Here is a 12754-nt window from a genome sequence, read left to right on the forward strand (position 1 = left end):
TACACGGTGCTACTTGGTTGGACGATGTCCAATATTAGAATAAAAGTCAGTTTCGGTTTCGGTTCTGTGAAATAACATGATTGGGATCCGATGTTATCATTGAATTGGCCTTCCCGATATCTCAGTAATCGGCATACCGTGCTTCTGCCATGCTGTCGGCTGCAAAATGCGGCAGATAAGCCTACGAGCACGGGTTGTAATTGTAACAATCACAGCCGAGAAGTACACAGTCAATCAACGCCCTCCGCGTCACCGCAGATAATGAAATGCGATGTGCCTTCCCCCATCTTTGGAGCTTGCCTGGCTCGTGCCTGTATCGTACGAGGCCTGTTCCCACCAGACCGAGGGTCTGCTGATTCGGTACTGCGCCCGCAAGAAATCGGTGCTTATGGCAAAGCCACACCAACGAGGAATCGCCAGCATGTCAGTGTCAGTCTGTACGCGTTCTGTGAACTCACTCGCGGCGGAATGAACTTTACAGCGCAAAAATTGTGAATTCAGTATATAAAACATTGCCTAAAACCAAATATATCAACTGCAGAAAACATGCGCTACCAGGGATTCGATCGTGTGACTTGCAAAACAACATACGTAGTGCTCCAGACGACTCGACCATGACCCAGCTAGGTCAGAGGGGGAAATTCAAAGCATATCATGTAAAGCCAGTTTGCATATTCATTTATTTTACCATTTCAAGCAGCTCAGATGCCTTTTTCTTGTATAGCGCTCCTGCAGTAAGTGTCTTCCTAATTGCCACATTATCTCATGTCTAGCGGATGCATTCCTTAGATGGAAACGCGTTCGCAGATGTGTGGTCGTCCTGCTGACTGCTGCATTAGTGTGCCCAGCGCCAGCGCATAAAGTGACTTGCGCAGTCTGATTTTAGGTTGTATGGTAAAAGTTTCGGATGATTTGAATTCCTTAGTACCTATAATAACTTCTCTGAGACTTCTCCCGCCTTGAGTTGGACTTGGACTTGACTTGGACAACAAGCCAGCGAAGCGTCGCATGTGCGCTTCTGTGGAGCGACTTGGACTTAGAGTTTGATACAGCCTGCAGACTAGCAAAGTAGGGCAGAATTTGTCTTGGCACAAACGTGCTGTGGCTTAGTTTCAGCTGAGCGAACCAATTGCGACGACTCACCGCCCGCCGACCGAGTAGACACTTGTAAGGGTGTACTAGGAACTTCTGGTACACTCTAACGCTGGCCTGACTGATCCTGTCGCAGAGTCGGCGTGCAGTAGCGCAGTCAAGTCAAGCAATCTTCTTTTTCCGTGATACGAAACGTCATAGGACAGCAGGAGGACAGCAGTTTTGAATTTATTTATCCGCTAAATAAATTTGAGTAATCGCCGCGAGGGGGGTGAAACCACGTCCTAAACCCTCCAGCCTACAGTTTGCGATATTAATCCTGCAATTATCACCACTTACTTCAGTGTTCCTTTAAGGATTCAGCTTAACTCGACCTTCCAACGTCTAATGCCTATGCTACACTGCCACTTTCAATTGACAATTGAACGCGCAGCCTGAAGTCCGCCCTATGTATTTAGAATAGCGCACTCTTTAGATAATTGGTTGAAAGGCCTTCAGAAGGCCATTGAAGCGGCTGGTGTAGCACAGGTATAAATCTAATCAATCGAACCGCTCATTCCTGTCAAGGCAAGTCACACGTCTTTCCGCGCGGCCGGTGACCTTCAGAGTAGTATCGCGAAATTTTGTTGATGTCTTTCAACCCGCCGTTGCAGACGTCGTCTAGTTTACAGGCGCTCTTTTTCTAACGGCTCCAGCCAGCCACTTTCGCGTCAACTCCACTCACCCTGATGCCTTTACCACTCTACCTGTGCATTCATACATAAGTACTTGTAGTACAAAAACTATTCGGGACACTGAGTTCTGATTTCAAATAAGTCGACGGTTTGTGGATACATATTGAAGATTTGTTTACTGCGCACCTGCATTTCGGTCGGTTCTGCCCCTTTTGTTTTCTTATTATTTGGCGAAAATGTTTCCACAAATACTTCGCGGGCTCATTTACTGTTAGATCATGTCCTCGTTTTATTCTTGCCTTTGGTTTCTTCGTGTTTTGGGACGAATTGTTTCAAAAATCATAGTGATAACCATGCACCAGCTTCTTTAAAAGTAAAAGTAAGTGCTTCTTTGGGCACCGATTTTTTTGGGCTCGAAGTTGCGTCCTCGTGGCACACGACACACACTACTCCAACTTGCGATCAGCGACGCCAAAGGGAGGAGGTAGAGCAGGGATAACGCACTGGGCTCTTACACTACCGGCGTGCGTTCAAATTCTGTACGAACCAAAATGCTTATTTTATTGACTTACGAAACAATAGCGAAATAGACGAGACGAAGGAACACTGCAAACAAACAGGCGCTTTCAGCTGAATTTCGTTTGAAGAAACAAAGGTTTACAAACACATGGGAAAGGGAATTGCACCGCATGCAGTCGAGTCATGATAATTTTTCGTATTGCATCAGAAAGGCTACCTCCTTATCTGCAAGTGCCACAGACGGAGTACTAATGCACTTGTCGACGGCCCTCATGATTTGAAAGGACGTCCAGTATCTCCCTCTCAAGCTTGTCACTGGAACGTGCAAAAAACTTCGTGTCATTTAGCACCGGCTTGCAATTTCAGCGCTTGAAATGGTCCGACAGATTCCCCCCATTAACATTATAAACAGCCCAATTATGTTCCCGTGCCCTTTCATTGTAGCACCCACCAGTTTTCCTAATATAAACACGTTTTCGTTCCAGTGGGATTTCATACACCGCATTCCTCGTACATTTCGTGTACTGCACTTCGTGTTTTTAGAGCAAGTGGCGGCTTGCAAATTGGCCAAGATATGCCCGATGATGACCAAGTTGAAGCCAACCCCTTGCTCTAACGGATCCTGTGGCATCTACGTCAGCGGCACTAACGAAATGCGTTCTCATTTCTATATGCAAAACCCTTTTAGGATCATCCATAACGTTTTGCTCTGTATTGTGTACCCCAACATTTTTACCTGCCCTAGGTGGTTGTGCTATCCCTCTTATTGGTTACTAAAGTTACTACTACAGCTACTACTACTACTACTAGTGCTACTACTAGTACTAGTAGTACTAGCACTACTACTACTTACCAGCCTAAAAACCCACGCACTAAAAATGGGCAATGAATTTTATGCGACAATAGCTCGTTTCGTATGTTTACAAGTTGTTTAATTTCATTTGGCCTTTTTGGCCGGAATTAATCACACAAGTTTCCTCTATTGGGTCACAATTGAAGTGGCGCAAACTAGATGGTGGGTTGCCTGCCCATGTTCTGTTCTTTTCAGTACATAGCTTATTTGAGGGGTGTTTGCGTTGAATTTCTCAATTAAATTTACTTATTACCTAATTTAAATTTACTTAATTTAAATTCGTACTTAAATTCTTACTTGAATTTCTTTCTTAAATATGTTTTATACTACAGCAAGCCATGGCTATCTCAAGCAGAACTAGTGCAATTATACAACATCATAGTCATCCTGTTTAGGGAAAAAACTTAGGCAAGTATTAATCAAGCAACCGCCAATCAAAGGGAACAATAGGGAGCGCCCTTATGATTGATCAATTCAACCACACAAGTAATATTACCCCTGTCATATGGGCATTTTCACTATACACTGAACCGAACACTGATCGACTTCTCGAGCGCGCTACGCACTGCTGCTGCTACACGATACGTTTCAATCCCGATTGAACAATTGCACCCCTTGAGTAGTGTCGCCGCTTTCTTCCAATCGCACTTGAAAACCTCAATCCCACTTCGGTACCCTGGTTGAGTCCAGCGCAATTGAGCATGACCATGGTTTGAACTGGCCGTGTATCAGCGTACGATCCGGATCTAGTTAGTTCAAAACTGACCCAATCGCAATTAAAAATTTCCTTGTTTACAGCGGTGTAATCTGGGGACAAACAAACAAAATATGAAGCAGTTATGTACAAATGTCTAACATAAAAAGAAATTTCACGCATGAAGAGAGAAGCCGATCCTGAGGAGTAAAGAGTGTTATTGCAACTCGGGAATCAACCAAACTTTCCTTTTGAATTTATCGCACATTTAAAACACATTCTTCATGTTCAACACTTTGAAATTGTGAAATAATATATACATGCCTCTCTCAAGTCCACCACCGGAAAATAATCAATTCCGTTTGTCGCTGGTGCTGTAGAGATCACGCGTACGCAGGCAAGCAAACACGAAATTACTAGCGGATACATATTGGTGACGCCGGGTTCTCTTCAGCGCAGCCCTTTTTATACGCTCAAACAGTCAAGGTCGCATCGTGACGATTTATTTCACTCGGGCAAACAAAACGTTTTCGGTGAACCGAGCCCAAAATAATGAAATGAAACGCGTGAACAGACGTGTCCTTAATAGGGTAAATTTTTACGTTGCTTATTGTAAAAAAGCTTAAGTGTAGCTGTTGTATAGCGTTTTCTTTTAATTCAAAATCAAGCCATTATTTTATTTAAACATTGACAACCGATTTACACATTATTTTGTAAAGGTTTCAAGGCTATCGTACCACATTTTCTTGTCAGGTTCATTCGCAAGAATTATAATTTTTTTCTAGGAAATCAAAAGTTTCTGAAATAACTTTGTTGCAGATTATTTTGCAAAGGCTTTGAACCTTTACAAGCTTGTAAGGCTGCGGGGTGCATGCCCAGACATGTGAAGTTTTATGTGTATTTCTTACTTACAAACACAAACCGACACGGCAGACGATGCGGCTACACCCTGGATGACACCGTAAGTACGTATTTTCTTGTTAAACATGTTTTCTTCCATTCATTCTGTGAAAACATATTAAATTGCGACGTCGTCTTGACTTTCTCGGGACTTTTTTATTAGGTGAAAGCTTTTATTTCCAAATGTGAAATTCTGACTGTTTTAATAGTGCCATCAACCGATTCCCACTGAAAAAGTACCCATCGTATGCATTGTGTTTAAACCTTCGAGTATGCTTGACATCGCATGATCCCAAATTGAAACATTACGCCTAAACTCTGCCACTTTGCCGCACACCTGCCACTTGCTGCAGTTACGTAATACTTCGTTTCTAGATGGGTACGAGCCAAAAACTCCTGGCGCAATTGAGGACGTTGATTAAACACATCGATATGCCACGGCCGCCCCTGAACCGACCTAAAGAGCGCAAACCAGCCTTATTTACGGAACTAATGCGTACAGTGGATACAAGCGAACATTCTGCAGTAAAGCAATCACAGATGTAAGAAAAAAATCGAATCTCTAATACCCATAGGTCGGCAAAACAGAAAGAACTCACTCAAACTCAATCACAATTTTTTTCATTCACGCTGTACTCAATCAAACTCAGACTCAAAAAGCTGGTCTGTTCACAAAATCACTCGTACTCACTCATCAAATACTCATTTGTAATCATACTCACTTGTACTCAAACTCATTTGTCCTCACGAGTATTCGTACTCAATCTGTACTCATGAGTACTCACCCAGTACTCATGAGTACTCAATCTGTACTCATGAGTACTCAATCTTCTGTACTCATGAGTACTACTCATTCTGCAATCATGAGTACTACTCATTCTGCAATCATGAGTACTACTCATTCTGCAATCACGAGTACTACTCATTCTGCAATCATGAGTACTACTCATTATGCACTCATAGTACTCAATCTGTACTCATGAGTACTTAATTTGTATTACTCACGAATAATCAACTTATCTGCACTGTTAGCTAGGTGGTATCTCGAATGAAAGACTAAATAGAAAAAAATAAAATGTTTAATTGATTAGAAAAACACAGGATCGGGCTCAGGGGAGCTCGGGGCTTGTCGGTGCGGCCGTGGCCGTAAACTGCTGTTTTCTGCGTGTCTTCGGGTGGCAGCTTTTGTCGTCCGTTTTCGTTTCCAGGCGCGCTGATACTCTCCTAATCGTGCTCCAAATCAGAATTGTGCCTTCCCCCAGGCACAATGAAGCGTTTCTGTAGATTAACGTCCGTTCGTATCGAGATCACTGTCCGCTTATTCACAGATGCTCGATGCTGGCGTTTGTTTTTCATTGTTCCGGATACTAGAAACTTCATTAGGAGGGTGTTCGTCTCATTGAGCTTCGGTGAATTTCAAATCTGCTTTCTTTTATTGTGTGTGTGCCGTGGGATTCACTTCGTCAAAGCTGAACTTGACAGTGTTTACGGCGTTGCGTTAGTCGCGCCGCTTCCGTCGGCGATTGTGTTCGTGTAACTCGTCGCGTGCTTGATGCATGTGGGGGCGTAGACGTCCGGTGGCGAGCTGCGCTGTGTAGGGATGGCATAGTTCGGCGTGTTGGGGACGTTGCTTGAATTGACGTGTGCGTTGCGTATGATGCGGGAGCCGATTGGCTTTTCGTTTAGTGTGCGGTAGCGTGGCGTTTTCGTAGGGTGGCATGGCTGATCGGTCAAAGTCTTTGCGGCTCCGTGCTCGCAGTTGCCGTGGTTGTTTCGGAAGTGAAACCGTTGTGGTGGGGAAGCGGGGGTAGTTCGTGCCGTCCGTTCGGTCCCACATTCCTTGGCGTCGCAAGCGTGACTTCATTGTTAGGGCATTCGATGCCTTCGTCTGGATCGGGTTCATTCGTTGTCGTTTTTGTTGTGTCCGTGTCGTCGCTCAAGCCCTCGTCTTTTGCCCGTTGTTTCGAGAATGCTATAATCGCTATCTCTCCCATACAAGCAGGCTCCGTTCGTCCCGAGTCCGCTTGCTCGCGGTTGCGTCCTCTTGTACGAAATAGTGTTTATCGTGTGAGTCTCGGTCGGAGCGTGGATGCCGGGGATCTTGTTCGTTCTGGCTCGGACATGCCGCATGCGCTGGCCGTGGCGTTGCTCGTCGACGGACCTACCTGCACGAGTGTGATGTCGTTCGTCCGTTGGACTCGGGCTGAAGCAGCGGGTGTCGGAGAGCTCGTACGTTCCGGTAGGGTTGAACCGCGTGCGCTGGGTCTTTTGTGGCTTGTGGCCATGTGATTTCTGAGGTTGTAACATTCGCTGGCCAAGTCGGGATAGCAGCAGCACGAGCGGAGGATGTCGCGAATAGCAGTTTCTTCTGTGTGTGCTGGCTTGGCGGCGTTCCATGCGCTGTGCATTTCGTTCGCCGTGGTCAGCTCGACTGGTTCAAGTTGGATGTCGTTCGTCACCTCTGGTGCGTTTCGTGCGCTGTGCGCCTTGTTTTATCTAGGACACTCCACTATAATTGGTGTGCGGTCGTTCGGCACGTATGGTGCATTTCGGGCGCCGTGCGTCTTGCTCGCTTGTCGGGGCCATATCTAAAAATCCGGATGCGATGTCGTTGGTTGCGTGGACCGGCGCCGGGACAGCACGAAAGAGGAACGGGCGAAAGAGGAACGGACGACACTGCAATACCTCGCGCTACGCAGCGCGAAGTTGCAAGTTTCACGGCGCAACCGCCACAAGTACTCCCTCGCTGATGTGTTTACCTCTTGGCTAAGGCTTGCGTGTTCGCCGATCCACACGGCGGACCAAAACGATTATTTGGACCGCGGTCCGCGCATCCTGTGATAAGACGTCACCAGTTCACGCGCCGCCGTTGGACCGCGCAGGACCGCGGCCTTCGCGGTCCAAATATTCGCCGAGGCTTTTCGGCCCGCAGTCTCGACGGCGGACCACGACATCATAACAGCGGCCGCGTCGCGTGGGCGGAGCCGCATCCAGTTGCGCCAATAGAGAATAGCGCGGGCAGCGCGGCTGTTTCGAAGCGCTCGAAGGAGCCTGTCAATCACCCGTGGTTGGATAAGCGACGGGCTAGGCTTGCAATCGCGACGCATACTTCATTCGCGCTTTTTCTTGCGAGTCCTGACTCTTACTAGTGCGATGTTAGCTATGATTATCACTTTGTTTCACGCATGTGGACCTCAATTTAGGGAAGAGTTCGGTTCCAGCGAGCGGTGACGAGCCGCATGCAGCCCGGATCGCCCCGCCGTCGCCGCTCGTCGTGTCGCCTTCATGCGAACGACGGCGGCGGCTGCGTGAGCACGCCCGCCCGGCTTGCATGCGGGTGGCCGTTATTGTGGGGATGAAAGGTTTCGTGCAGGCTCGTGCTTTACAACATGTTGTCGCGGCCAAACGGCGCCTGTGTTCACCCTTCTGGCTTGTGAGTTCAGACGGTCGGCCATTAGCAGTCCGCTCAGCCGGCCCGCCGTGTGGATGCGCTCTGCTTAGGATCGGACCGCGGCGGACCGTGACGTCTCATCACGTGACCGATTGGACGGCGGACTCGGTCCGTTGTGTGTTCGGGACGCAGGGAAAGGCGTCAGGGTGGCGCGTCGCTTCTTTCTTTCTCTCCAGGGATGCTATCACGGTGCCAGGAAAGGAGCTGAGGGCAACAGGCAATGGGATGCCTCTCATTGGTCGATGGCGTGGGTTAACCGAGGTCAGCAAAACAAACAAACAAAAAAGCGGATTTTTCGCCGCCTTGTGCCACCGGTTGCACACTCTTTCTTTGTACTTTCACGCTCGCGCTCCCGGTGCCGGCGCGCCAACGAGGCGGCTCAGCGAAGAGGGAAAAAAAATCGCCCTTCAGATGCATTTCTGACTCCGTGCTCTGGTGTTTATTTTTTTTTTCTTAGTTTCATGACGTACAGTTCCCGTAATAGCCCGAAAGCGCGGCAACGTTTAGTCGTTGTGTGCTCCATTGTACATATAAATAATGCACTGTCGACGCCCGTAGCGTCAGAAAGCGCACGGCTGTTAGCCAAGCTTGTATGGCTACGGTTCCGTGTATAATTCATGTCTGTAAATAAGAACTCCCGAGACTCCATGTGTCTTCGAAGCGCGCGGGGTTGTAGCCTGAGACTTTCACTTTCATATCACTTTCGTATTTATGTCTGGGTTCAAATATCCCTGTTTTATTTTTGTTGAACAAAGCTGATAAATAGGAAGCATGGTACCAGCTTTAGTAGCGAGGGAATATTTTGCCAATATGAAGCCCTCGATTAAGGATTCTTTTAACTTTTGGCCGAGCGGCTGAATGGCGGGGCAGTTGGTCATTTGTAGAGAGGGCACATTATGTACATACAGCTACTTAACGGTGACCCCAGTAGCTCCCATGTATACAGCGGGGCGTGATATTAAGTTGCAATAATAAATTATCTTTATGACAGACACAGACAGACAGACTGACGGGCCAACATTGTCCCGCTCAAGTGGCCAAAGAAAGGCTATCGTCTTTAAAACGAGCTGGAAAGAGACGCTGCCGCCACTGTTCCGCATTCAGCGAACATTGCGCAACCGTACCCCTCGCAAGCGCCGCCAGCCCGCAATGTAACAGATAAACAGAAAGACGAAAACCGGCTACCGCGCGAAAAGCCAAAGACGGAAATCCCGCCGCGAGAAAGGGACAGGACAGGGGCGCTACGCGTCGTTGTGTCTATTTCCGTTAACAGCACGGTAAAAACCCCCACGGGTCTGACCTTAATCACTAATTTTTGTGTGCGTGTGTGTGCGGTTAACCAGAGCGCCCGACACAAATTTGCTGCACCTGGCGACACGCCGACGGTGGGCCAGATTCGCGCCTCGGTCAAACAGCTCGCGGCAGACGTGCCGCGACTTGGCGGCACACAGCGCCGCCGAGTCTACTCTCCTTTTCCCATCGAGACGGCCGCACCAAATCATGCCTGGGACGACCGGCCCGAAAAAGACATGCAGCAAGTAGACCCTGGAGACGGCGCCGCTGAGTAGCCTTCCCTTTCTTGTCGTGGCTCGGCTGACGCAATCCCTTCGCTTTCAAACTGCGGCCAGTGATAGTCCTGATTAAAAAGATTCGAACTACACGCGGCTGCGGCGGCACCCCGGGGGATAAAACCAGCCCTGAAGCAGCGGCTGTGCAGCGGCATTTCATTGGAGGCACGGAGTTGAGAAGTGCTATCGCCTTTGTGCGAGCCATGTAACACTCTTGCTACCTTTGTATATAGTGTATATAAATGCAGCTTAAAATCGCTGTCGGCTCGACAACTTCATCGCTCTGCTCTGCGCCGCGTCGATGACGGACTGAGCAGGGCAACGTCGCAACAGTGGTGACTGAGTAGGAATGGCCCAGTCCAAACAGTGTGCGTGTGTGTTCGGGGGGGGGGGGCAGGGGGGGGGGGCGTGGAGGGGGTATCGCTCGCAGTCGAGGGCCGAAGGGCACCCAGTTGCTGCCGGTGCTTGGCAACCGTTCCAGCAGTGTTGAACTGCGCTGTCGTGCTTCGTGCACTCGAGAACAAAGTTTGCAGACGCGTTTTTCGGAGGCGTGATAGCTTGCACTGACGTCACTGTATTGCCGTGTTGGTTTGTTGATTGCACCGTGGAAATCTGCAGCTCTTATCTCGAGCAGTGCGGATGAAGCTGACGGCGATCGATCAAAAAAAGCGGTGGCGTCGTTATGTGCAATCCACATGTTTTACGAGATGTTCCAAGACGTGAGCTTAAGCGACAATCCCAGCGTCTGGCGTTGGCGTTCATCACTTCAAAACGATTCCTTCACGAGGCCTCCCACAGTGCGAGCTTAAACTCGACAGTAGCTGCTAGCGAGGGGTGTGCGCCCGCCTGTAAACAGTAGTGAAGGGTAGGGGAATAACAACCACCGAAATTCATCATCATCGTCAGCGTCGTCATTACACGGTGGTATAAACGAGAAGCGGCGAATGGGGTTGCCAATCGAAAGTAAAGCCATTCGAAAGCAAAACGCTCCTCCAACGGCAAGATGCCAGAGCTCTGCGACAAAATATGTGAGGCTAAACAAGGCGTCTCACGCGTTCAACTGGATATTATGATGTCCGATTCACAACTCACAAACGTACTTAGGTGTACCCGGATATTTTATTTCCATTGCTGGGGCAAATTCTACCGCCGCGGTTGCACGGTGGGGCTGTATGCTCACTTGTAAATGGCACTACACGAGACCATATTACTAGCGAACCTGAGCAAAATGTTTCAAAACGGGAACCTAATAAAACCATATGAGCGCACGTACATCAGCCAAATTGTCGCTTCAATACACACAGCGAAATGGTGCGGACAATTTCGGTGAGACAAACGTTACAAACCACGTAGTCGGTTTGACGCGAGTTACGTAAACTAACTGCGACTGTTGAAATGAGCGGTTCTGTTCACAAAACGACTACACAGCGCGACATGCGTCTACGGAAACTTCTGAAAACCGAAAAAGAGGGATTTCAGTACGCCTAATGCGTCCATTGTTAGCAGCCTCCACCACCTCTCCCCTAAAACAACTGGAAGGGAGCACGCGCAATGAAGCCGCCATGCGTTCACAGGCCGCGTCAACAAAAATAACTGCGGCAGTCAACAAGTGCCGTAGAAGAGCAACTGCGGCCGCGTTTCCCGCCGGGCCCTCACCCCTTCGTTTTTCCCTCTTCACCGTGACCCCTTTGCAAGCGACCGCCGCGAAACGCTTACAGCGCCAAACATGGACCGGGAAAGGGGGGAGGTGCAGTTTTCGTTGTCTAATTTTGACATCCTTGACAGTTAAGCTGCACAGCGGCACTGCTAATGTTTGCGACTCGTACACGCGCGTCCAAACTTGAGCTCATGATAAAACTTGTTTGCAGTACTGTACTCACGAGTGCACATAATCAAGAGTGCAAGCGCTCGCAAAACCAGTATTCATGAGTATTGTACTCATGAGTACTGTGTACTCATGAGTACTATGTACTCATGAGTACTGTGTATTCACGAGTACTGTGTACTCATGAATACTGTGTACTCATGAGTACTATGTACTCATGAGTACTATGTACTCATGAGTACTGCGTACTCATGAGTAATGTGTACTCATGAGTACTCATACTCATTAGTACTCAAACTCGTGAGTACTCGCACTCATGAATGCTGTACTCATGAGTACTCATACTCATGAGTAGTGTACTCATGAGTACTGTACTCACGAGTAGTTGACTTACCCCTGTACTCACTCGTCATCATACTCACTTTTTTTTTCTGGGTGTGTACTCACTCATCATCGTACTCACTCGTGAGTTTGAGTACAAATGAGTACAAATGAGTGTACTCACGAGTGAGTACGCCGACCTATGCTAATACCTAACGACCACGATTGTAGAAACGCGAAGCTTTCTTGCGATAAAGAAATGACGAAGTGCCGTAGTCAATACCCGCTGCAATCAAAGTCGAAGCGTCGATGATCGAAGTGGAAACCGTTGGAGAGTCAATAATAATAGATAATAGATCACAGTTCACAAGAATCGCAAGAATAATAGATCACAGTTCAAACTCCTTGCGAGTAAAAGTCGAAATTAAGAAGACATAAAATGAATCCGTCACGAGAAAGCTGATCGCACACCCCCATATTTGCTGTTAGACTACCGTTGTCTACAACCCATTGTCCTATTAAACTCAGTCTAAGCTCAAACCCAATGGGTGATCCGAATGCGATGGTGGTGCAATAAGATAGACGCCGGATTCATGACTTGACGGACGTAGATTCGATACTGACCAAGCAAGCGTTTTTTTTTTCTTGTGTCAACATCATCATCGCTGTCCTGTGCGCCCATTGTGTAATGTTGGCTTTCCTGCAGTGCATCTATGTTAAGATTCCGCCATCAACGAGACCAAGGAAGTTTCGGTTAAAAAATTTACTTCAGCACTGCTAGGACTCGAATATAGAACATTGTATACAAAACCAGCGATTTTACTGCTAGATTACTGATGCCGAACCGAAGCCATCTT

This window comes from Haemaphysalis longicornis, unplaced genomic scaffold (assembly GCF_048455015.1).
Source record: "Haemaphysalis longicornis isolate Haplotype H1 unplaced genomic scaffold, Haemaphysalis longicornis Haplotype H1 scaffold_53, whole genome shotgun sequence".
In the NCBI taxonomy this organism is placed as follows: domain Eukaryota; kingdom Metazoa; phylum Arthropoda; class Arachnida; order Ixodida; family Ixodidae; genus Haemaphysalis; species Haemaphysalis longicornis.